The following is a 25,372-nucleotide window of genomic DNA, read 5'->3' on the forward strand; positions in this document are numbered from 1 at the left end:
GGATGCACATTGAAAATCCTGTCATTGTTTTACAACTTTGTAGATGTTGCACTGCAGTTTTCAAATTTCCCCCTAAAGGAGCAGAATTTGATTTCTGCAGGTCAACTGTTTCTACAGTCACATCATTTATCAATTGATTGGAACAAATGTTTCCCCACCTAGTTCCCACTGCACTATTATAAAACACATCTCAGCTGTTCCAATATCAACACTAGCATACCACTGAGTGTGAAGCAATGCTTTGGGCATGCCTTAATGGTACTCTAGTATGGACATTGGAACTTGCTGCTTCTAATGTGCCAATGATTTTAGAGTCAAGATGCACACGTTTGTAGCTATGTGGACTTCTGTCTACCACACACATGGATTCCACATTTCACTTCCCAATCTGAAAGCACACTCATTGCTATCATGCTAGAATTCTCAATTGAGCAGGTGAGCTACAATTACATATGCATGTACATTCTGCATCATGGCTACAGGTGTTAGATTTGCATGAGTCAATCAATCACAATCTTAGATGTTCCTGCTTGATACTCTTGGAAATCTTCCTTTACACTTCTTTTACAAGTTATGTGTACTCATACTGTAGCACTAATGTATTCATCTATATTAGCAATAAGTAATTAAGTAGTAATAATGTATTATTTCTAAGGAATAATAAAGAAAAGTAGCAATAAGGAGCCCCCCCCGTAACTATTCCCCAGGTCGTTGTGGTAAATGAGAATGTGTTCTCAGTCAACTTACCTGGAAAATAGGGGTTAAATAAATAAATACATAAAAAGTCTCTGCCTCACCTAATTTCACAAATGTTCCAAGGAGCTTCTGTCTCGAAATGAGAGCTACTGCTGCATGTCAGTCCAAGAGCAAAATGAACACAAGGATCCGGCCTTCGTTTAAATACCCCTGATTCTTAATCCTGCAGTCTCCTGGTTTCCAGTCACATGGTCTCCAAAAAGGTCAGCCAACTCCTTCACCACCCTCCCCCCACCTCCATTCCTGGACATCAGAGGGGGTGGGGACATCAGTGAGGCAGGTCAATATGGTGTTTTTAACTAACTTATCCAATTAAGCCTTGGCACACCTGTGTCAAGCTTGTCAAAGGAGTCGACATTGTCTGTATGTGGTTGCGTTCCTGGTCCATGTGATGAGTCTTGAAAGACTGTCTTTAAAGACTGTGTCATAGTTCTGAAATTTGTTTTAGATCAAATACAACAAGCTGTAACAGTAGATAATTCCCAAATCCCTATAGTTTATACTCTAGACAGTACAATTTAAGTGTAGCACTACTGAAGATCATTATACAACATCAAACTCTTTTTACCCCATTCATTTCTCCAGTGCTATTTGTATTAGTAATGAAGTGCAGCATGAATCAAAACCTCTGTATGGGGGGAGGGTGTAGTGTTGTATTTTACTTTTCCTTGTTGAATATGTGGTAAAAATGTTCATGTCCATGGGGAATAATTAGATGGGAAGGTGCCCATTTAATGGGGAAATGTACTTACTACGACTGTGATATGCGTTTCCCACCTAGCTATCTTAAGATGAAGGCACTAACTGTAAGTCACTCTGGATAAGAGCATTTGCTAAATGCATAAAATGTCAATGTAAATTAACCGTGACTGTCTAAGCACAGAGCTCTGACGTGCAAGGACCTTGACCTTGGCATGGTGAAGTGGCCAAATATGGACCTGCAGTTAATGGGGACATTCTGGATTAGAGATTTAGGACCCTTTGGTACAGGACAGACCAAGGGCCTTTAAAGGAAGCTGAAGCTATTTCATATACAGTACTTCATCACGTACCTGATAATGGAGGTCTGGGGATGAGTACTTCAATAATTGGTGAATTGGTAGCAAAGTTGACAATATGCCCTTGTCTCATAAGAGATATTTCATATAATTTGGATCTTTTTTGACATGAATGATTTTACTGAGGAAAAAAGTAGTCATACGTATTGCTCCTCGAGTTGAGTCTTGGATATGTTGACCCAGACCCCTGGTCTGGTCTGGTTTTGAGGGCAGGCCAGTTATAGAAACCCTTATCTGAAAGACTCAGAAGCATGGATATGGATCAGCCTCTCAGACAGTACCTGGGTTGATGAGGCTAAGACTGGGTCATTTCTTGACCCCTTTAGAGAGATCTGGATTCTATGTTCAATTATTGACCTGTGACAAAAACAGCTAATATCCTGTATCTTCATACAGAACATTGGATAAACAGAATATTGCATTTTCTGTTGATACACTGTGAAGACGCCACTTGGTCTTTCACTTTGTTGTCTGTGCACAGATGAAATCAATGTCGACGAAATGTCTAGAATAGAAATTGCATTAGTCTACGTCAGGAAGCTATAGTTCAAGAGGTTCTTTAAGTACAGTTGATGTGATTAGGGATCTCCTAGTGATAACCTGTCTGACAGACAGTTAAAAGACAATTAACTGTTGACAACCATTTTTCCATAAACAACACGGACATTTCACTTTAAAAGCAACAGAAAGTCAAAGCATGGTGTTAGTATTAGTAGGTCAATATGTAAATCTTTTAAGAGTCACAGGCCCAGCCTTTTCTGTATGTGTGCTCACAGTAATACTTGGATAATTGGATTACACAGGGGTTAAGAAATTAGCACTGATTTACCTCGATGGGGTTTGACTTTACTATAGGCAGTACATAGACAGACAAACACACAGTATGCATTCTACATGAACTGTCTGTATATGTGAACTGTATATGTATACATATACATGAACTGTCTTGTTGTGTATATGTATACAGATTGTGTGTTGTGTTAAAGCCCTCTGTGCTGTGCTGCATTGAGTACATTGCATGCATTCGTTCAATATGTTTATCCTCCCTCATAGTTTTGATGGACGTCTGGAGAGTGTCTCCCAGACACTGAGAAGAACACACCGTTTGTTAATAAAAAATAAGCGCATAGAAAAGCAATGGACTTATTTTGGACAGATTATGGAGAGAGTGAAACCTCTCGTTTCGCCTCTTTCTCTCACTCAAAGCAACGAATATGAGAGATCACTTCTTACTCTGACAAACAGGTTCAACTCGCTATTTGCATTTGAGGTTTGGTCCAATCATATGGACACCGAAACACGTGGCATTATTATTTTACTGTAATAATTGAGAAGTTAACCTTTCAAACCACACACTGTTTCAACTCCTCAAATTTCGAGCAGAGCACGGAGGTACCAATGGACATTTATTCTGGAAAATTAATATTCAGTTTGTCGCGCGCGCATTATGGTACCACGTATCGCTAGCGGCATTTTAATCAAATAAAGATTGTTATGTTAGTTGTTTAGTCTGTGTTTTATAAATGTACAATACGCATAAAACAATTATATTATGAATTGGCAACTCTTTCTCATTCTGAGAAATATGGTAGGCCACTTGATTTCAACATCTGAATAAACTGGACAGGCAAGCATGCTGTTGAAACAGTTGGAGACGGACAGAAGTTTGTGTTCATAACAATTAAACTGTTTTGCCTTGTTTAGCTGAATTAAAATCTTGTGATTATACCTAGATCCGATTTGGCTAAACTAGAAATAAAAATATTAGCGCGTGGGCTTTTGCTTGAGAGATTGTTTATGAGATCGGTGTTAATTATCTATAATGCCTGCTACATTATTAGTGAATGTAACAAAGAGGCACTTTTTATAGACAGACCTGAAAACCAGATCAGTGATTATTGCACAAAAAAAGCAGGTACAAATATTTTGATAAAATTATAAAATTATTAGTGGGTCTTATGGCTGTGGAAGGCATATATTCAGCCTATGTATACTCTTACAAGCTCTGAATTTAAACATTATTGCTGACTGTTTTAAATGAAGTCTATTTGACCTTTTAAGTGTACAACAAAGCTTATTTAGAGAAAACCTTTTTTTAAATGTAGATATACAGTACCAGTCAAAAGTTTGGACACCTACTCATTCAAGGGTTTTTGTAGAATAATAGTGAAGACATCAAAACAATGGAATAACACATATGGAATTATGTAGTAAGCAAAAAAGTGTTAAACAAATCAAAATATATTTTAGATCCTTCAATGTAGCCACCATTTGCCTTGATGACAGCTTTGCACACGCTTGGAATTCTCTCAACCAACTTCACCTGGGATGCTATTCCAACAGTCTTGAAGGAGTTCCCACATTTGCTGAGCACTTGTTGGCCGCTTTTCCTTCATTCTACAGTCCATCTAATCCCAAACCATCTCAATTGGGTTGAGGTCGGGTGATTGTGGAGGCCAGGTAATTTGATGCAGAACTCCATCACTCTCCTCCTTGGTCAAATAGCCCTTACACAGCCTGGAGGTGTGTTGGGTCATTGTCCTGTCGAAAAAAACAAATGATAGCCTCACTAAGCACAAACCAGATGGGATGGCCTATCGCTGCAGAATGCTGTGGTAGCCATGCTGGTTAAGTGTGCCTTGAATTCAAAATAAATCACAGACAGTGTCACCAGCAAAGCACCATCACACTTCCTCCTCCATGCTTCACGGTGGGAACCACACATGCAGAGATCATCCGTTCATCTACTCTGTGTTTCACAAAGACATAGTGGTTGGAACCAAATAAACTCAGCAAAAAAAGAAACGTCTTCTCACTGTCAACTGTGTTTATTTTCAGCAATTTAACATGTGTAAATATTTGTATGAACATAACAATATTCAACAACTGAGACATAAACTGAACAAGTTCCACAGACATGTGACATACAGAAATGGAATAATGTGTCCCTGAACAAAGGGGGGTCAAAATCAAAAGTAACAGTCAGTATCTGGTGTGGCCACCAGCTGTATTAAGTACTGCAGTGCATCTCCTCCTCATGGACTGCATCAGATTTGCCAGTTCTTGCTGTGAGATGTTCCCCCACTCTTCCACCAAGGCACCTGCAAGTTCCCGGACATTTCTTGGGGGAATGGCCCTAGCCCTCACCCTCTGATCCAACAGGTCCCAGACGTGCTCAATAGGATTGAGATCTGGGCTCGTCGCTGGCCATGGCAGAACACTGACATTCCTGTCTTGCAGAAAATCATGCACAGGACGAGCAGTATGGCTGGTGGCATTGTCATGCTGGAGGGTCATGTCAGAATGAGCCTGCAGGAAGGGTACCACATGAGGGAGAAAGATGTCTTCCCTGTAACGCACAGCGTTGAGATTGCCTGCAATGACAACAAGCTATGTCCGATGATGCTGTGACACACCGCCCCAGACCATGAATGACCCTCCACCTCCAAATCGATCCCGCTCCAGAGTACAGGCCTCGGTGTAACGCTCATTCCTTCAATGATACGTGTGAATCCGACCATCCCCCCTGCTGAGACAAAACTGCGACTTGTCAGTGAAGAGCAATTTTTGCCAGTCCTGTCTGGTCCAGCGATGGTGGGTTTGTGCCCATATGCGACGTTGTTGCCGGTGATGTCTGGTGAGGACATGCCTTACAACAGACCTACAAGGCCTCAGTCCAGCCTCTCTCAGTCAATTGCGGAGAGTCTGAGCACGGATGGAGGGATTGTGCGTTCCTGGTTTAACTCGGGCAGTTGTTGTCCCGCAGGTGTGATGTGTGGATGTACCGATCCTGTGCAGGTGTTGTTACACGTGGTCTGCCACTGCGAGGATGATCAACTGTCCGTCCTGTCTCCCTGTAGCGCTGTCTTAGGTGTCTCAGTGTACAGACATTGAAATGTATTGCCCTGACCACATCTACAGTCCTCATGCCTCCTTGCAGCATGTCTAAGGCACGTTAACGCAGATGAGCAGGGACCCTGGGCATCTTTCTTTTGGTGTTTTTCAGTCAGTAGAAAGGCCTCTTTAGTGTCCTAAGTTTTCATAACTCTGACCTTAATTGCCTACCGTCTGTAAGCTGTTAGTGTTTCAATGACTGTTCCACAGGTGCATGTTCATTAATTGTTTATGGTTCATTGAACAAGCATGGGAAACAGTGTTTAAACCCTTTACAATGAAGATCTGTGAAGTTATTTAGATTTTTACAAATTATCTTTTTTTGCTGAGTTTATCTCAAATTTGGACTCATCAGACCAAAGGACAGATTTTCACCGGTCTAATGTCCATTGCTTGTGTTTCTTGGCTCAAGATAGTCTCTTCCTCTTATTGCTGTCCTTTAGTAGTGGTTTCTTTTCAGCAATTTGACCATGAAGGCCTGCAGTCTCATCTGAACAGTTGATGTTGAGATGTGTTTGTTACTTGAACCCTGTGAAGCATTTTTTGGGCTGCAATCTGAGGTGCAGTTAACTCTAATGAACTTATCCTCTGCAGCAGAGGTAACTCTGGGTCTTCCTTTCCTGTGGCGGTCCTCATGAGAGCCAGTTTTATCATAGCGCTTGATCGTGGTTTTTGCGACTGTACTTGAAGAAACTTTCAAAGTTTTCTGGATTGACTAACCTTCATGTCTAAGAATAATGATGGACTGTCATTTCTCTTTGCTTATTTGAGCTGTTCTTGCCATAATATGGACTTGGTCTTTTACCAAATATGGCTATCTTCTGTATACCACCCCTACCTTGTCATAACAAAACTGATTGACTCAAACGTATTAAGAAGGAAAGAAATTCCATAAATGAACTTTTAACAAGTCACACCTGTTAACTGAAATGCATTTCAAGTGACTACCTCATGAATCTGGTTGAGAGAATGCAGAGAGTGTGCGAAGCTGTCATCAAGGCAAAGGGTGGCTATTTGAAGAATCTCAAATATAACATATTTTGAATTGTTTAACACTATTTTGGTTAATACATGATTCCATATGTGTTATTTCATAGTTTAGATGTCTTCACTATTATTCTACAATGTAGAAAATAGTAAAAATGAAGAAAAACCATAGAATGAGTAGGTGTGTCCAAACCTTTGACTGGTATTGTATATCGTTAATCGCCCATAAGTTTGAAAACACAGAGATATGAGTTTTTAAGCGATATTGCCCAGCCCTAACCTGAACACAAGCTAACATTTAAAAGCAGTCACAGGTGTCTCTAATTCATCTGCCGACATAGATCTAGTGTAGTCAACCAATTTATATTCTTGATATCCATTATCCTATACACCAATTTAAATGGCACTAGTTAATTATAAGGCTGGAATCTTATGCCACTGTTCCTCTTTAGTGGAATCTTTTTTTATGGAAGACAATGTTGGCGCTACCTGCCACACAAAACAAATGAAGAAGAGGAACTGGGTGCACTGGTTTGTTTTTATTTAGTCTCAGGTTCATTATGTGTGTAGTTTATAACATTGCCAAATGGGACAGAGAACCGACATGGATTATGCCTTTTAAGTAAGCCTTGTATTCAATAGGTACAGTTGAAGTGGGAAGTTTACATACACCTTAGCCAAATACATTTAAACTTAGTTTTTCACAATTCCTGACATTTAATCCTAGTAAAAATGCCCTGTTTTGGGTCAGTTAGGATCACCACATTATTTTAATGTGAAATTGCAGAATAATAGTTGAGAGAATGATTTATTTCAGCTTTTATTTCTTTCATCACATTCCCAGTGGGTCAGAAGTTTACATACACTTAATTAGTATTTGGTAGCATTGCCTTTAAATTGTTTAACATGGGTCAAACATTTCGGATAGCCTTCCACAAGCTTCCCACTATAAGTTTGGGTGAATTTTGGCCCATTCCTCCCGACAGAGCTGGTGTAACTGAGTCACGTTTGTAGGATCCTTGCTCGCACATGCTTTTTCAGTTCTGTCCACACATTTTCTATAGGATTGAGGTCAGGGCTTTGTGATGGCCACTCCAATACCTTGACTTTGCTGTCCTTAAGCCATTTCGACACAACTTTGGAAGTATGCTTGTGGTCATTGTCCATTTGGAAGACCCATTTACGACCAAGCTTTAACTTCCTGACTGATGTCTTGAGATGTTGCGTCAATATATCCACATAATTTCCCTTCCTCATGACGCCATCTATTTTGTAAAGTGCACCAGTACCTCCTGCAGCAAAGCACCCCCACAACATGATGCTGCCACCCCCGTGCATCACGGTTGGGATGGTGTCCTTCAGCTTCCCATTATTCCTCCAAACATAACGATGGTCATTATGGCCAAACAGTTCTATTTTAGTTTCATCAGACCAAAGGACATTTCTCCAAAAAGTACGATCTTTGTCCCCATGTGCAGTTGCAAACCGTAGTCTGGCTTTTTTATGCCAGTTTTGGAGCAGTGGCTTCTTCCTTGCTGAGCAGCCTTTCAGGTTATGTCGATATAGGACTCGTTTTACTGTGGATATAGATTCTTTAGTACCTGTTTCCTCCAGCATCTTCACAAGGTCTTTTGAGTTGTTCTGGGATTGATTTGCACTTTTCGCACCAAAGTACGTTCATCTCTAGGAGACAGAACGCTTCTCCTTCCTGATCGGTATGACGGCTGCGTGGTCCCATGGTGTTTATACTTGTGTACTATTGTTTGTACAGATGAGCGTGGTACCTTCAGGTGTTTGGAAATTTCTCCCAAGGATGAACCAGACTTGTGGAGGTCTACAATTCTGTTTCCGAGGTCCTGGCTGATTTCTTTTGATTTCCCCATGATGTCAAGCAAAGAGGCACTGAGTTTGAAGGAAGGCCTTGAAATACATCCACAGGTACACCTCCAATTGACTCAAATGATGTCAATTAGCCTATCAGAAGCTTCTAAAGCCATGACATCATTTTCTGGAATTTTCCAAGCTGTTTAAACGCACAGTCAACTTAGTGAATGTAAACTTCTGACCCACTGGAATTGTGATATATTGAATTATAAGTTAAATAATCTGTCTGTAAACAATTGTTGAAAAATGACTTGTGTCATGCACAAAGTAGATGTCCTAACCGACTTGCCAAACTATAGTTTGTTAACAAGAAATGTGTGGAGTGGTTTAAAAACCAGTTTTAATGACACCAACCTAAGTGTATGCAAACTTCCAACTTCAACTGTATCAACCAATATCAACAACTGTCTGGAAGAGAGGAGCTTTGTTTCAGCTCACCCAGTTCGAGCCCAAAGGTGTCTGGACAGATAGACCATGTGAGATGTGTGACACTGCATACAATCCTTCGTATCCCCCTTAATTGCCATCGCCAAGCAACCCTGAAATAGAATTCCAACACTGACCTGTCACCTTATTGACACATTTAGTAACTAGCACACTTCCTAGAGAAGTAATAATTCTGAATTTTCTTCTCATATAAAAAGGAATTTAATACAGTGCCTTCAGAAAGTATTTATACCTCTTGACTTATTCCACATTTTGTTGTATTACAGCCTAAATTCAAAATGGATTAAATCGTTTTTTTCTCACCCATCTACACGCCATAATTACAAAGTAAAAAACATGTTTTTAGAAATATTAGCAAATAATGAAATACATAAATATTGCATTTACATAAGTATTCACACCCCTGAGTCAATACTTTGTAGAAGCAACTTAGGAAGCATTTACAGCCGTGAGTCTTTCTGGGTAAGTCTTTAAGAACTTTCCACACCTAGATTGTGCAACATTTGCCCATTATTCTTTCAAATTCTTCAAGCTCTGTCAAATTGGTTGTTGATCATTGCTAGACCACCATTTTCAGGTCTTGTCATAGATTTTTAAGTAGATTTTAGTCAAAACTGTAACTCTGACATTCACTGTCTTCTTAGTAAGCAACCCTGTGTAGATTTGGCCTTGTGTTTATGGTTATTGTCCTGCTGAAAGGTGAATTCATGAAAAGTAATGTGTTGCATTGGATTTTCCCCAAAGATAATTGCTTGCCACATTTTTAGCACTATTGCTAAGGGCATTGTTGCAAACAGGATTCTTTTGTACAGGCTTCCTTCTGTTGACTGTCAATTATTTTAGTATTGTGGAGTAACTACAATGTTATTGATCCATCCTCAGTTTTCTCCTAACTCTGTAACTGTTTTAAAGTTACCATTGGCCTAATGGTGAAATCCCTGAGCGGTTTCCTTCCTCTCCGGCGACTGAGTTAGGAACGCCACCTGTATCTTTGTAGTGACTGGGCGTATTGATATGCCATCCAAAGTGTAATGAATAACTTCATCATCTACCAATAGGTGCCCTTCTTTGCGAGGTATTGGAAAACTGCTCGACTGAGGGACCTTCTAGATAAATGTATGTGTGGGGTACTGGGATAAGGTTGTAAATCAGGTTAAACACATATTGTACATAGCGTGAGTCCATGCAATGTATTATGTGACTTGTTAAGCAAACGTTTACTACTGAACTTATTAAGGCTTGCCATAACAACGGAGTTGAATATTTATTGACTCAAGACATTTTAGCTTTTCATTTTTTATTAATTTATAAACATTTCCAAAAATATAATTCCACTTTGAGATTATGGGTTATTGTGTGTAGATAAGTGACACAGCATCTCAATTGAATCCATTTGAAATTCAGGCTGTAACACAACCAATGTGGAGAAAGGTAAGGGGTGTGAACACTTTCTAAAGGTATATGTCCCTAGAGTTGGAAAAATGTGCAGCAGTGCAGCAATGAGAGCTCTTTCTTTCATTCTTCAATCCCATACATTTGTCCAATAGGGATTTTAACCTATGACAAACTATGTCCGTATAGAACAAGTTATTCCTCACATAAACCCTTAAATCATATTTAATTTGAAAGAATTCCATCTAGTGAGGCAGATATAAGCGAAGGTTTCAACATCCTAATGTCAATGGCACAAAAAAAGGTGTCTGATGGATAACTGTGGAGAAATGAATGGGATGGAGGGATGAAAGAAAGAGGGATAACACAGAGAAAGCTCCCATTGCTGCACTGCTATCACACATTTTACAACTCAAAGGACATTTCGAGAAAATCACTATGAGATATCGACAACCCAAGGGAGCCTGACCGACCCCCTGGCTCATGGATTATTTGTCATTTGTTTGCATTAGAATTTGAAACACTGCAGTGCACCACAGCTTGGGAATTATACACATTGTTGTTAAAAATCACTTGTCGCGCAGACAGCGTCTTCACATCTTTTTCATTCTTTTCACAATATCGGACTGATTTGTATGTGGGCGTGGATCAGATATTGTGTTGGCTATAGATTGTCAGTAGTAGGCTAATCAACATAATTGTATCCAATTTAAAATCACTACAAACATGCTAGATACAAGTCACCAATGCTTTAACCCCATTGGGCTGTATTTAAAAAATATATATAATTGAAAAATGAAAGATGCACTATGCAGAAATCGCTCCGGCATTTCCTGGTTGCAAAAATTCTAATAGTCCGCCTTATTTCAGTTTGTGACAAAACAAGCAAGTAGTATAGTGTAGAGAATCATTGTACCATCTAAACCGCTGTAAAATATATTTTCCATTACCAAAAATATTGTCTTTTCAGCTGTTTGAAGCTGGTGTAGAAACCCAAAGTAAAAGAAGTGAAAACAAAATTTAAGACTGGGAAGCAAATAAATAGTGCACATAGAACAGCAAATAGATGTGCTGCTACCAACATTTTGAATTACAAACAGGTAAATCACTTCTTAGACTTGCTTTCAAAGAGAATGACAGCTCTATAACTTACAGCTCTATGTGAATTTGGTCGGGTTGCCCAAAAAGTGACATATTGCAGCTTTAAAAGCCACTGTTAGAGTTATCATTTAGTTTACGTTGATTATGAAGCTGTAGTATCAATATAAGTTATCACTATAGTGTCAATAATCCCCCCAAATGTATGCGTCTTGTCGTTGCGTAATTCTTAATTGTGTCATTGAACCAGTTCAGACACCAGTGTAACAAGTTGACTCTATGGGAGAATCACAATAATTAATTAATGACAAGATCACTAATTATTTACTGAATGGTCATTCAAAAATGTTGAATTAGACTAAAACTGTATTTGGCAAAATTCTGAAGTTAAATTGTTAGGTGCCAGTTGTGTTAATGTCCATGTTAGGCTGTGTGAATGACAACTACAATATTGAATTAATTCATTTGTCAGGGAGCATGTGACTGTTTTCACAAAGGTGCACAAATTTCATACATTACACCGGATTTAGCGCAAGCTCATTTTGATCTGCAGCCCCTGTTGCTCATATTACAGAATGACAAAGACATAGATCTACTGTGAATGATACAAGATACACTGGAACAATAGAAATGGCCCTACTGTGAATGATACAAGATACACTGGATCAATAGAAATAGCCCTACTGTGAATGATACAAGATACACTGGATCAATAGAAATAGCCCTACTGTGAATGATACAAGATACACTGGAACAATAGAAATAGCCCTACTGTGAATGATACAAGATACACTGGATCAATAGAAATAGCCCTACTGTGAATGATACAAGATACACTGGATCAATAGAAATGGCCCTACTGTGAATGATACAAGATACACTAGATCAATAGAAATAGCCCTACTGTGAATGATACAAGATACACTGGAACAACAGAAATACCTCAACACAACCTTTAAAAGGAATATATGCAAATAGATTGTTTCACATACAATGTTTTTATATCATCAATTTAGATTGAAATTGGAAACGGTTTCTGGCTGTGATTTTAAGGTACTGTATAGCCTTGCAGTTGCCATTGTGATTCACATAGTGTCTTCAGATCCTACTTTGTCTCCTTCTTACCACATTGAAGGCCTGGCAGAAGAGATTCACCTGATGTATAAATACCACCTTTCTCTGACCAATTATAGCTACTAGGTACTTGGAGTCACAGAATCCTGTTGGGTTTTTAACTCTCCAGTGAGAGTGGACGTGTGTGACATGTTCATTTGTGTGCAGCAACGTGAGTGTTGGCAAATAGCTGTGCTGCTACCAACATTCTGAATTACAAACAGGGAAAACTACATTGAGATTCAGGATGTCATACACAGTGAGATTTCCTGAACGTGACCTTGGCTTTGAAGTTAGAAATCAACCACAAATTGTGAAAACAAATGAGAGAGGGAAGAAGCAGGAGATTAAAGATACAGAGAGAGAAGATGAGAAATAGATAGGAGTGAGTCACTGCAGTATGCCGTTTGGATCAGTTTGGGATTAAAGATACAGAGGGAGAAGATGAGAAATAGATAGGAGTGAGTCACTGCAGTATGCCGTTTGGATCAGCTTGGGATTAAAGATACAGAGGGAGAAGATGAGAAATAGATAGGAGTGAGTCACTGCAGTATGCCGTTTGGATCAGTTTGGGATTAAAGATACAGAGGGAGAAGATGAGAAATAGATAGGAGGGAGTCACTGCAGTATGCCGTTTGGATCAGTTTGGGATTAAAGATACAGAGGGAGAAGATGAGAAATAGATAGGGGTGAGTCACTGCAGTATGCCGTTTGGATCAGTTTGGGATTAAAGATACAGAGGGAGAAGATGAGAAATAGATAGGAGTGAGTCACTGCAGTATGCCGTTTGGATCAGCTTGGGATTAAAGATACAGAGGGAGAAGATGAGAAATAGATAGGAGTGAGTCACTGCAGTATGCCGTTTGGATCAGCTTGGGATCTGATAGCATGCTTGTTTTAAAGGGCACTTCACAAGGGGACTGTCTTATCATTCAACACCCAATCCATCTCCTACACTACCACAATAACAAGAACCACTTCTTAGCAACATGGTAACCATGACTGGTTGAACAGATTGGGGTGCACAATACTTAGGAAATCAGTGTGACCCTAATCTCAAGGGAAGTCACACAGTGCATGGATGAGGCAGCACAGAAACGTGTCGATTCTAGAAACATGGACAAGGGGACAGAAAGAGAGAGAAAGGAAGAGAATTGAAGAGAAAGCGTGAGGGAGGGTTCAAGTTTGAAAAGGTCAAGTTGAAGAGATGAGATAGAGAAAAATAGATAGAGAGCAGTAGTTGTAATCTAGGCTTTAAGGCTTTCTATGGGTATTAAAGCCAGGACACTTAATAGATTGGACTGAGTGTTTCCCCTCAGCGCAGGCACTAATTGGATATGACAAAATCAGGGCCCTGAAGTCAGAGCAACGGTGGAAAAAGTACCCAATTGTAAAAAGAAAAAGTTTTAAAAAGACTCAAGTAAAAGTGAAAGTCACCCAGTAAAATACTACTTGAGTAAAGGTCTAAAAGTATGTTGTTTGAAATATACTTAAGTATCAAAAGTAAATGTAATTGTTAAATTATACTTAACTATCAAAAGTAAAAGGAAAAGTATAAATCATTTCAAATGATTTTAATTAAGAATACCAGATGCCTTGATTTTCTTGTTTTTTTAAATTTACGGATAGCCAGAGGCACACTCCAACACAGACATCATTTACAAACAAAGGTTTAGTGTCTAGTCAGTCCACCAGATCAGATGCAGTAGGGATGACCAGGGATTTTCTCTTACTTTATACCCATGTGTCTGAGAGCCTGGACCTGTGACAGAGGGATGGCGTATACACCATATGGCAACGATGCTAAGCCATGTATACACGGTGAACTAATGATGCTTTCTAGACACAAATAGGCTCTGAATCCAAGCTTTGAGAAGAATATGAGGGAAAAGGTGTCTCTGTGTGTATGTGTGTGTGTGCTCGCTTGTGCGTGCATGGGTGAAGGTATGCATGCGTATTAATTCAATTAACGGCTCTCTGCAGAGCAAAGAACATTCAAGGTGAACAACACTAACACTGCATGTGCCTTGTAAATTGGTTCATTGGCTGTAACAAATATAGTAGGTATTTATGAGAGAGGAGAAAGAGAGAATAGAGATAGAAAGAATGAAACAGAGTGAGACAGAGAGACCTCCTGCCCAATGTATGACCATATTAGAGACACATATTTCCCTCAGATTACACAGATCCACAAAGAATTTGAAAACAAACCCAACTCCCATATCTACTGGGTGAAATTCCACAGTGTGCCACCAGAGCAGCAAGATTTGTGACCTGTTGACACAAGAAAAGGTCAACTAGTGAAGAACAAACACCATTGTAAATACAACCCATATTTATGCTTATTTATTTCCCCTTGTGTACTTTAACCATTTGTACATTGTTACAACACGGTATATATACATAATATGATATTTATAATGTCTTTATTGTTTTGAAACTTCTGTATGTGTAATGTTTACTATTAATTTGTATTGTTTATTTCACTATTTGTATATTATCTACCTCACTTGCTTTGGCAATGTTACAGTTTTTCTCAATTGCTAAAACACTAAAACCCATTGGCAGAACAAAGTTCTCAGTTGCCTGGACTCATTTAGCTAATTATGCAGTCTGTTGTCAATACCTTAAACCCTTTCACATGATAAAACACATTTTGTAGATCTCTCTTAGACTTTCAGCAAAACTCTAAACACATTCTCATTCTCAAAACACATTCTGCACTCTAATGCACATGTCATCCATACTGGTAAACACAAGTGGCAACAATCAAATACAAATAGAGAACACATGTCATTGATTGAACAAATGATGCGACACAACCAATATAAGCCAGTTCAGAGAGCAAACAGGTTGTTGAAAGTGGGAAGGAGAAATTCTGAGAATGGATACTGTAGTACAGTGCATTGTAGGCTGTATACTGTACAATGGATGAATTGTATGGCCCTAAACATTGTGCTTTCCATTTATTAACAGTACTGACTGCTCAATAGATTTTGACTGGTTGCAGGTTCATATCAACAAAGAACAAGAATTACAGTATCACAGAGACAAAGGACAAGTTTGTGAGATGCAGGGTACAGTACTGTAAAAATAGGGGTACAAGGAGGAGGAAGAACAAAAAACAAAATTGCAAAGAGCAAAGCAGAGTAGTAATTTCTGATCAATTTTGAGCTACTATGATAGAACATGTTTTCGTTCATCAAAATACAATGACGGAAAAACATGAATATATTTTTAGATTAAAAATGTACTTCTCCCTGAGAATTGTATGTTTTGAACAATGTGTTTTCTATTTTTCGGTGTACTGTTTACTGACTGCTTGAGAGTGTATATCATTTTGATCACTTTAAAAATACATATATATATATTTAATTTGAACCCTTTTTCCCCAATTTCGTGGTATCCAATTGTTTTAGTAGCTACTATCGATACACAACCTAACCAAGCCGCACTGCTTCTTAACACAGCGCGCATCCAACCCGGAAGCCAGCCGCACCAATGTGTCAGAGGAAACACTGTGCACCTGGAAACCTTGGTTAGCGTGCACTGCGCCCGGCCCGCCACAGGAGTCGCTGGTGCGCGATGAGACAAAGATATCCCTACCGGCCAAACCCTCCCTAACCTGGACGACGCTAGGCCAATTGTATGTCGCCCCACGGACCTCCCGGTCGCGGCCGGTTGCGACAGAGCCTGGGCGCGAACCCGGGCGGGCGGGCGGGCGGGCGGGCGGGCGGGCGGGCGGGCGGCGGACGGACGGACGGACGGACGGACGGACGGACGGACGGACGGACGGACGGACGGACGGACGGACGGACGGACGGACGGACGGACGGACGGACGGACGGACGGACGGACGGACGGACGGACAGACAGACAGACAGACAGACAGACAGACAGACAGACAGACAGACAGACAGACAGACAGACAGACAGACAGACAGACAGAGAGATAGACAGACAGACAGACAGACAGACAGAGAGAGAGAGAGTATATAAGGGGATAACTTGAGATGAGAACCAGAGAAATAAACAGCATGAAAGACGTTATTCAGTGTGGCCAAAGTTCAAAGGCAGCGCCGAGAGGCATTCACAGTAACATACCCCAACATTAAGAAGCAGAACACTGAGGGGGAAATTATGCCTTTGATTTGATCTGATGTGATTTCTCATATTGCAGTCTTATACAATGTTAAACACTTGAGGTTCCCCATCGTCCCCTTACATTCTGCTTTTAGAACTCTGAGGTTTTCTCATGGAGTCTAAGACTTTGGCTATCCTTTAAATGTGGTAAAAAATGCATTCATTTGATTTGAAATTAGAGATTTATACTAAAATCCTATTTCAGAGCAATATTTAGTTTAAACAAACCAACCTAACCCACCAATAAAATATAACTTTAATGAGAAATAACAGTTCATTTTCGTTTCATTTCTGATCATTGAACATTACAACAAATAGTCAATGTACTTACTTGCCATATGTAGACTTTTACTACTCAATCTAATTGGTTACAGATTTAGTTATTTTTCATTGTACACATCCTCTGTGTTGGGTTCAAAACATCATGACTGGAACTGAATTGAACCCGATATAATATAAACACTGAGTATACAAAACATATTTTTCCATGACAGACTGACCAGGTGAAAACTGTGATCCCTTATTGATGTCACCTGTTAAATCCACTTCAATCAGTGTAGATGAAGAGGAGGAGACAGGTTAAAGAAGGATTTTTAAGCCTTGAGACAATTGAGACACGGATTGTGTGTGTACCATTCAGAGGGTGATTGGACAAGACAAAAAATGTAAGTGCCTTTGAATGGGGTATGGTAGTAGGTGCCAGATGCACTGGTTGGTATCAAGAACTGCAACGCTGCTGGGTTTATCAAGCTCAACAGTTTCCCATGTGTATCAAGAAGGGTCCACCATCCAAAGGACATCCAGCCAACTTGACACAACTGTGGAAAGCATTGGAGTCAACATGGGCCAGCATCCCTGCGGAAAGCTTTCAACCCCTTGTGGAGGACATGCCCCAATAGATTGAGGCTGTTCTGATGGCAAAAGGGGGTACAACTTAATATTAGGAAGGTGCTCTTAATGTTCGCTATACTCAGTGTATATAACCATGCCCACATGACCTATTCTGAAAACTGGAAGAGGGGGGTCTACCTGGTGGGAGTTTCACAGTACCCGAGACCATTACGTCATTTAATTTGATCATGGGAAAAGATAGCTTTCACAAAGTGGGTTCAGTTGTATTGTGAGAGCGTTAATGCATGCTCCTCCCTCAAACACAGACACACAGGTCATTGGATGACTATTCAAGCCCAAATCTTTGCAAAACAATTACACATACAATGTGCCATATGTCTTAATACTGTACATCAACAAAATATTTCTCAAAAGTCCACCTTACGTTCTCCAGCTCAATGTCGTTTAGATGAGTCTGTCTCTTTAAAACAGGGGGAAATGGTTGACAGGACTTGTCAAGTGTCATTATTGAAATCCTGTATCCAGGGTATTTCTTGGCCCGCCATTCACTCTTTCCCAGTACTGTTGTCTGCTACAGCACAGGTTCTTTCTAACCCAAACAAAGAAGCTATAACGACCCAACAACTTCCACATTTAAGCTTCAATGTAATAAAAAATGCTATGTTTACTTTTAATCTGTGTCAGACAATACCTGCACAAATCAGGAGAAAACAAACTCTGCGAACCTACAGCAGAGGTTTTCTAAAGACCTTTGTAGGCACAGTAAGTCTTGCGTAATGTTTGCGAAGTCTGCCCACGAGAGATTATAGACACAGTCACAGCTAAGCATACCCTTAGCATACCCTTATTACACATGTATCTCTTACTGAATAGAACACACCAATGAACTAATCATATATCCAGATAATATTATACTATTCTATTTACTTACTGCATATGTCATTTTCTATAAGCATGTCAGACAACACTGGGTATATTTATACCCCTGTCATTCAGGCTTTTGGTGTGTTAAGTGCAGGGTTGGGTAGGTTACTTTCTAAATGTAATCCGTTACAGTTACTAGTTACCTGTCCAAAATTGTAATCGGTAACGTAACTTTTGGATTACCAAAACTCAGTAATGTAATCTGATTACATTCAGTTACTTTTAGATTACTTTCCCCTTAAGAGGCATTAGAAGAAGATAAAAAATGTATGTTACCAATTGAACCACATCTATTGCAGGATAAATCAATGCTAAAGTTTACATAGCTGGCCATATATGGATGTTAAATGTAACTTTATGGGTTGGTTATGTAGGCTTCCTCTAACCCATCACTTTCTACTACATATAATAATACGATTAAAATATATCCTTATATCCTTAACCAAAGTCTATCAGAATTCCAATTATTCTAATAAATGTTATACCCCTTGATCTTCAAGAATAGGACTTGGAAATATTGAAGTATAGATTAGCCATAATGTTTTACCTGAGTACCAAAACAATGAACTTATTAGCCAGCCCTACTCTGTTGTTTATGATTTTGTTGTCATGGTGAACTGATTGGGCTCATTGATTTGAGTTGAAAAATGAATGCTGTGCTCATGGAATGGCATGCTTTGATCAATAATAAATGATATCTGTGTCGCCTTAGACCACACCACTGCTGTCATCCTTACCTCCAAGTGTTTATTCAAATTGGATAATCATTGGATGCTGACAGCAGTCGCACCATTGGAAGACATATCTTGAACTGTATCCTACAAAAGCCTATTCCTGCTCTTTTCCCACGAGCCATCAAACACATTTGGTGTCATCATAGTGGTCTTTGACTTGTGGTCAGACTCGCTCAGGTGGAACAAACTTAATGTGCGCCTTTTTTCAATGCTGATTTGAATGTCATTAAGAAAACAGAGAAGTGTCAAAGATGTTTTTGTCGTAAACATCCTTTCTGAATGTAATCCTTGAAGTAATCATCTAGTTTTTCAAAAGTATCTGTAATCCGATTACAATTTTTATTGCTCATTATGTTACGGATTACAGTTACTGTGTTTTGTAATCCCTTACATGTAACGGACTCCCCAACCCCGGTTAAGAGGATGTTCAGACTGTTGGCTCATGGAGAGTCTATATTGAACTTCCCCAGATTTTCTCCTCCTCCCATACTTCAGTCCAACCTTGTGGGTTCAGTGGTATTGGTCTCACTCTCAGTGTCACACCCACACTGTTGAAAATGTACAGATAGATGGAGCAAGAGAGCGAGATAGAGGGTGTGTGTGTGTGAGAGAGGGAGAGAGAGAGAGAGAGGGTGTGTGTGTGTGAGAGAGGGAGAGAGAGAGAGAGAGGGTGTGTGTGTGTGAGAGAGGGAGATAGAGGGGTGTGTGTGTGAGAGAGAGGGAGATAGAGGGTGTGTGTGTGTGAGAGCGAGATAGAGGGTGTGTGTGTGTGAGAGAGGGAGATAGAGGGTGTGTGTGTGTGTGAGAGGGAGATAGAGGGTGTGTGTGTGTGTGTGGGGAGAGAGAGAGATAGAGGGTGTGTGTGTGTGTGTGTGTGTGAGAGGGAGATAGAGGGTGTGTGTGTGTGTGTGTGTGTGAGAGGGAGATAGAGGGTGTGTGTGTGTGTGAGAGGGGGAGAGAGAGAGAGAGAGAGAGAGAGAGAGAGAGCGAGATAGAGGGTGTGTGTGTGTGAGAGAGGGAGAGAGAGAGAGAGAGAAATGTTGCTGAGAGATGCGATGAGGATAGAGGGAGAGAAAGGAAAACCCTAAAACGTGACAGGGAGTGATGGCAGGCAAAGCATCAGATGGTGAAAAGAGAGGAAAACCTTTAAGCCACTCTCAGATTGTCACTGACAGCTGTTAACTGATAGCTGAGAGGAGCATATACAGGCAATTAGGGAGAGGTCGGAAAACACTCATAGTGGAAGAGAGAGACCGGCATGGAAATACTCATAGAGAAACAGTGATATGCAGTTCATTATTCCTAGTTGCTGTCATTATTATGTTGCTATACCATTCATCCAGGTAGGATCTTTCTGTCGCCGTGGCAATGGGGCAATGTAGGCATGGGCCTCCAAGTGCCAAGCCCTGTTGGCTGGTGATCTTCCTGGCGAGGGTAGGTGAGTTGGAGCTGGAGGGTGCATGCGGACAGGAAATGAGGCCACAAGCGAGGAATTATGGGATTGGCAAGCACCCCAAATCCACCGTAAATGAAAGAGTCTCAGAACAAAAGGGATGGTGTTGAAAAAGCCTGCATATTGTACGAATCTGTTCTGTGTGTTTCTGCCTAAGATCTGAGGTCTGTCTCTGATCTAAATAAATAATTTTATTTTACAACCCATTTATATTTCTCCCAAATGTTACTGTCATTTTATTTTTGTAAACATTGCTATACAATATCCAAATGTCCTTGTCCTTCATCGACTTTACTCATCTGTGGCATCCTTGTTCAAAGTAAAACCGTGTCAACAGAAGTACGCTGATCACATGCAGACACCTCCCACTATCCACCTGCAGAGGGCAGACTAACTCTACTGAGCAGAGACTGTGAATGGTTTTATACCATACATCTAATTTACAGCTGAGAGATTAGGGATAAGATTATCAGAGCTTCACGGTGTCATATAGTTCACATGCAGCCCATAGGTTTATGCTGTCTAATTCACAAGTGAATATGGCCTGAACATAGTTAATCTCAATGGTTTAACTAGCTCACTGATTACCTGTAAAATGCTTAAAAAACATTATTTATTTTTATAGTTAATCCTTACATGCAACATCTCATAATTCTTAAACAGTTCTCGGAAGTACTACACTGAGTAATGACTGTGTTAGTCTGTCCACACTCATGTTCATATACAATGTCATTGTCATGACCATCTCTAAACTATAGAGAGAGTCTGCTAAAGAGAGGGAGTTGATGAGGTTTGTTGAGTACATCCCTGCTGTGCTCTGTGCTCTGTGTATGTGTCTGTCTGTGGACTGGCTGTCTGTCACTTGCTGGTTACATTCTGTGTTGGCGTGTTGTGTTATTGGTTCAACACGTTATTACACAGACCTCAACAAACCACAGACGGACAGAGGGAGTGAGGGGCGAGAGAGGGGGGGTGAGAGAGAGGGTCAGAGAGGGGGAGAGAGGGAGGGGCTACAGAGAGGGGGAGAGAGGAAGAGGGCGGCAGGGTAGCTGGTTAGAGCGTTGGACTAGTAACCGGAAGGTTGTAAGTTCAAATCCCCGAGCTGACAAGGTACAAATCTGCCCTGAACAGGCAGTTAACCCACTGTTCCTAGGCCATCATTGAAAATAAGAATTGGTTCTTAACTGACTTGCCAAGTTGAATTAAGGTAAAATAAAAAAAGGAAGGGGGCGAGAGAGAGTGTCAGATGGCAGAGAGTGCACAAAGGGTGGGAGGAAAATTAAATCTGAGACTGATCAAATATAGATGAAAAGCAAGAAATCATAGGAAATATGAAAGAGCGAAAGTGTCCCAGTAAAAGGTACAGGTGTTTAACTCAGACATGAGGAGGGGTAGAAGGACTAGGATTATTATAAAACCTGTTATACCCTACATAGACAGAGAAATTCAACTATAAAGTTCAGGACTAGGATTATTATAAAACCGGTTATACCCTACATAGACAGAGAAATTCAACTATAAAGTTCAGGACTAGGATTATTATAAAACCGGTTATACCCTACATAGACAGAGAAATTCAACTATAAAGTTCAGGACTAGGATTATTATAAAACCGGTTATACCCTACATAGACAGAGAAATTCAACTATAAAGTTCAGGACTAGGATTATTATAAAACCGGTTATACCCTACATAGACAGAGAAATTCAACTATAAAGTTCAGGACTAGGATTATTATAAAACCGGTTATACCCTACATAGACAGAGAAATTCAACTATAAAGTTCAGGACTAGGATTATTATAAAACCGGTTATACCCTACATAGACAGAGAAATTCAACTATAAAGTTCAGGACTAGGATTATTATAAAACCGGTTATACCCTACATAGACAGAGAATTTCAGCTATAAAGTTCAAGTATAGATTCCAAAAAAGAGAAGACAAACTGAGCTCAGAGTTGGTTGTGGATAATTAGTGGGGAGCCTATAGCCAAAGGAAGAGGAGAAAAGTACTGTTGTGTTGAGGCAGGAAAAAGAGAAAGAGAGAGAGAGAGTGAGTGAATAAGATAGAGAATTATTTATAGATGAGCAGACTGTTGCATTTAAGTCTTTGTGGTTATGCATAACAATAACTATGGGGATTTGGTTTGAGGACCTGCCTCTAAAACAGATTGCAAAGGGCAGAGTTTGCCTGTCCTCTGCTTTCATATCATTGCATTCAACACCCTTTTTTGAAAGCCATGATTCTGTATGTGAATGCGCAATTTTATGTACAGTACCAGTCAAACGTTTGGACACACTCATTAAAGGGTTTTTCTTTATTTTTTTATATTTTTTTTCTACATTGTAGAATTATAGTGAAGACATCAAGACTATGAAATCACACATATGGAATCATGTAGGGGAAGCCGGTTGAGAGAATGCCAAGAGTGTGCAAAGCTGTCATCAAAGCAATGGGTGGCTACTTAGAAGAATCTCAAATATAAAATATATTTAGATTTGTTTAACACTTATTTGTTTACCACATGATTCCATATGTGTTATTTCATAGTTTTGATGTCTTCACTATTATTCAACAATGTAGAAATAGTAAAATAAAAACCCTTGAATGAGTAGATGTCCAAACTTCTCCATTTCGTCTGTGTGCAGTGTGTGTCCATGTCTCTCTGTGTGTGTATTGTTCACATTTGACACCATATGTTATCCTGTCTTGTGTCAGTGTATCTCTGTTACAGTGAATGTGTGTGTTTGTGAATGTACCAAACGTGTGATTAAATCCATGTACAGGATGTGGTTAAATATTCTTGTGACTGTACTGTCTGTTTAGGTATTTGATATGTCTGAGTGTGTATGAAACCTCAAACTGCTGACAGGGTAGAATGAGTGTTGGCATTGTGCAGGACAGTTTGTTGGTATTGGCACTGAGGAAGTGTAGGGGGAACTGAGGCAAGAGAGACTGAGATGACTTAAAAGGAGAAAGTTGGATAGTGCTCTCAAACAAGGAATATTATCAGATTAAACTGTGGAATGCAGACAGAACTATACTCACACACACATACTGTACGCAAACATGCACACACACACTTTTCAAAGTATACCTCTCTCCTTGACTGACCCCACTAATTGATACATTTAACCTCATCCTCGAATTAACCGTAACAGCTTGCACATGTATCTTATACACAGACATGCTGTCTCGTTGTCAAATCCAAACCGTTGTCTAGCGAGCCCAAACAGCCAAGAACACAATATTCTGGTAAATATTATGAAAACAAGTATTATCATAATTGTTGACAAAGCTGCACAGAGATATTGCTGTAATAAAGTTTTTCCTCCTTGATTTGGTATAATTCACAAAGGGCGTATACAAGAGAATGTAGAGCAATTCATTTCAAAGGGAATGGCAGACAAAACACAATGAATTAATTCAGGAAATTATTATAATTGGTGTTTAAGTAATAACTTGTTGAGCAGTGGAGAGAGAGATGTTTGGATTTGGCAATGTTCAGCTAGCTGCCTGTTCCTCCTTCCCACTGACAGTTAGAGGAGACGTGTTTGTTGCTGAGATGTGGGACTGAATAAACATACTTTATTGGCTAAGGAAGAGGAGAAATAGCAAACATCAAAATAACAACTCTGGCATAACAAGTATCTGTCATGAATGCATATTCTACAAGAGCCAGCTGAAATGTTAAACCTGGAGAGCATATACTTTACAGTTCTGATGAATTGAAGAGGTAACTTACCTAACTTTCACTCCACCCTGCACAAGGCCCATGCAGGCTTGTCACAGGCCAGCTAGGGACTGGGACAGTAGTGGGACCATTGTTGGTTCATAGGGAGACGGTCTTAAGTAATGTCTGCATACGTCCAGTCTCATAACATCCCCCACTGGACAACGTATTTGGTGGAGCTACGGCATGATATCACACTGTTGTTTACTATTCGTATTTCCTCATTTTATTGAGTCATTTTCTAAATGTGTCTGCAGCTAAATGTGTCTACTGTCCTCTAATAACTTGAGACAGTGAATCATAGCAACGACTATTACAAAAATATGTTGGAAAAATAGCTGGAAAAACACAAATGTTGTGTTTGTGTGGGTTCTGTTTCTCCCACTAGCCAGCAAACCAGCTGATAGAGCCCCAAAGTACACCTATACCTGTTAGACAGCTTCAAATAGAGAGAGAAGACTGTCTTGAGTGTGAATGTTTAGGGACCTGTTGTTTTGGGTTACGTGTCAATATTTCCAGGCTCTCACTTTCTCCGTTTCTTTCCGTTTCCCGCCTACTCTAACTTTCTGCCTCTGTCTTTCTGTCTCTCCCCTAGATTTTTTTGAAAAAAATATCTACATCAAACAAGACTATCTTGGCATTGTAATGATGGGGCCGTGTTCCAAAGCTCTTAAATCAATATAAATATCAGTGAAAGCAGGACAAAAATAACATAAATACACACATATGCTCCCTCTCATGTTTGTCTTGTTGCATTCCTCTCTCTCTCTTATGATCCCTCTCCCTTTTCTTTCAGCCTCTCTCCTTCCTGTTGATGTTTGTAGAAGGAAACAGGATCTTTAATATTGCCATTAGATATTCAACTTCAGCACGACCGCTCATGCCCAGTGTTGTAACCCTAAT

At 39.9% G+C, this 25,372-nt stretch overlaps 1 protein-coding gene across 1 annotated transcript in view; it reads right to left on the reverse strand.

Moving 5' to 3' along the window:
- pde6hb (phosphodiesterase 6H, cGMP-specific, cone, gamma, paralog b) overlaps positions 1 to 915 on the reverse strand; it is a 5,053-nt gene extending 4,138 nt beyond the window's left edge. The window contains exon 1 of the mRNA XM_024433467.2: positions 798 to 915. The gene's annotated coding sequence lies outside the window, so the exon portion shown is untranslated. The remainder of the gene's footprint in view (positions 1 to 797) is intronic.
- Positions 916 to 25,372: the final 24,457 nt, after the last annotated feature.

Source organism: Oncorhynchus tshawytscha, linkage group LG09, assembly GCF_018296145.1.
Source record: "Oncorhynchus tshawytscha isolate Ot180627B linkage group LG09, Otsh_v2.0, whole genome shotgun sequence".
NCBI lineage: Eukaryota > Metazoa > Chordata > Actinopteri > Salmoniformes > Salmonidae > Oncorhynchus > Oncorhynchus tshawytscha.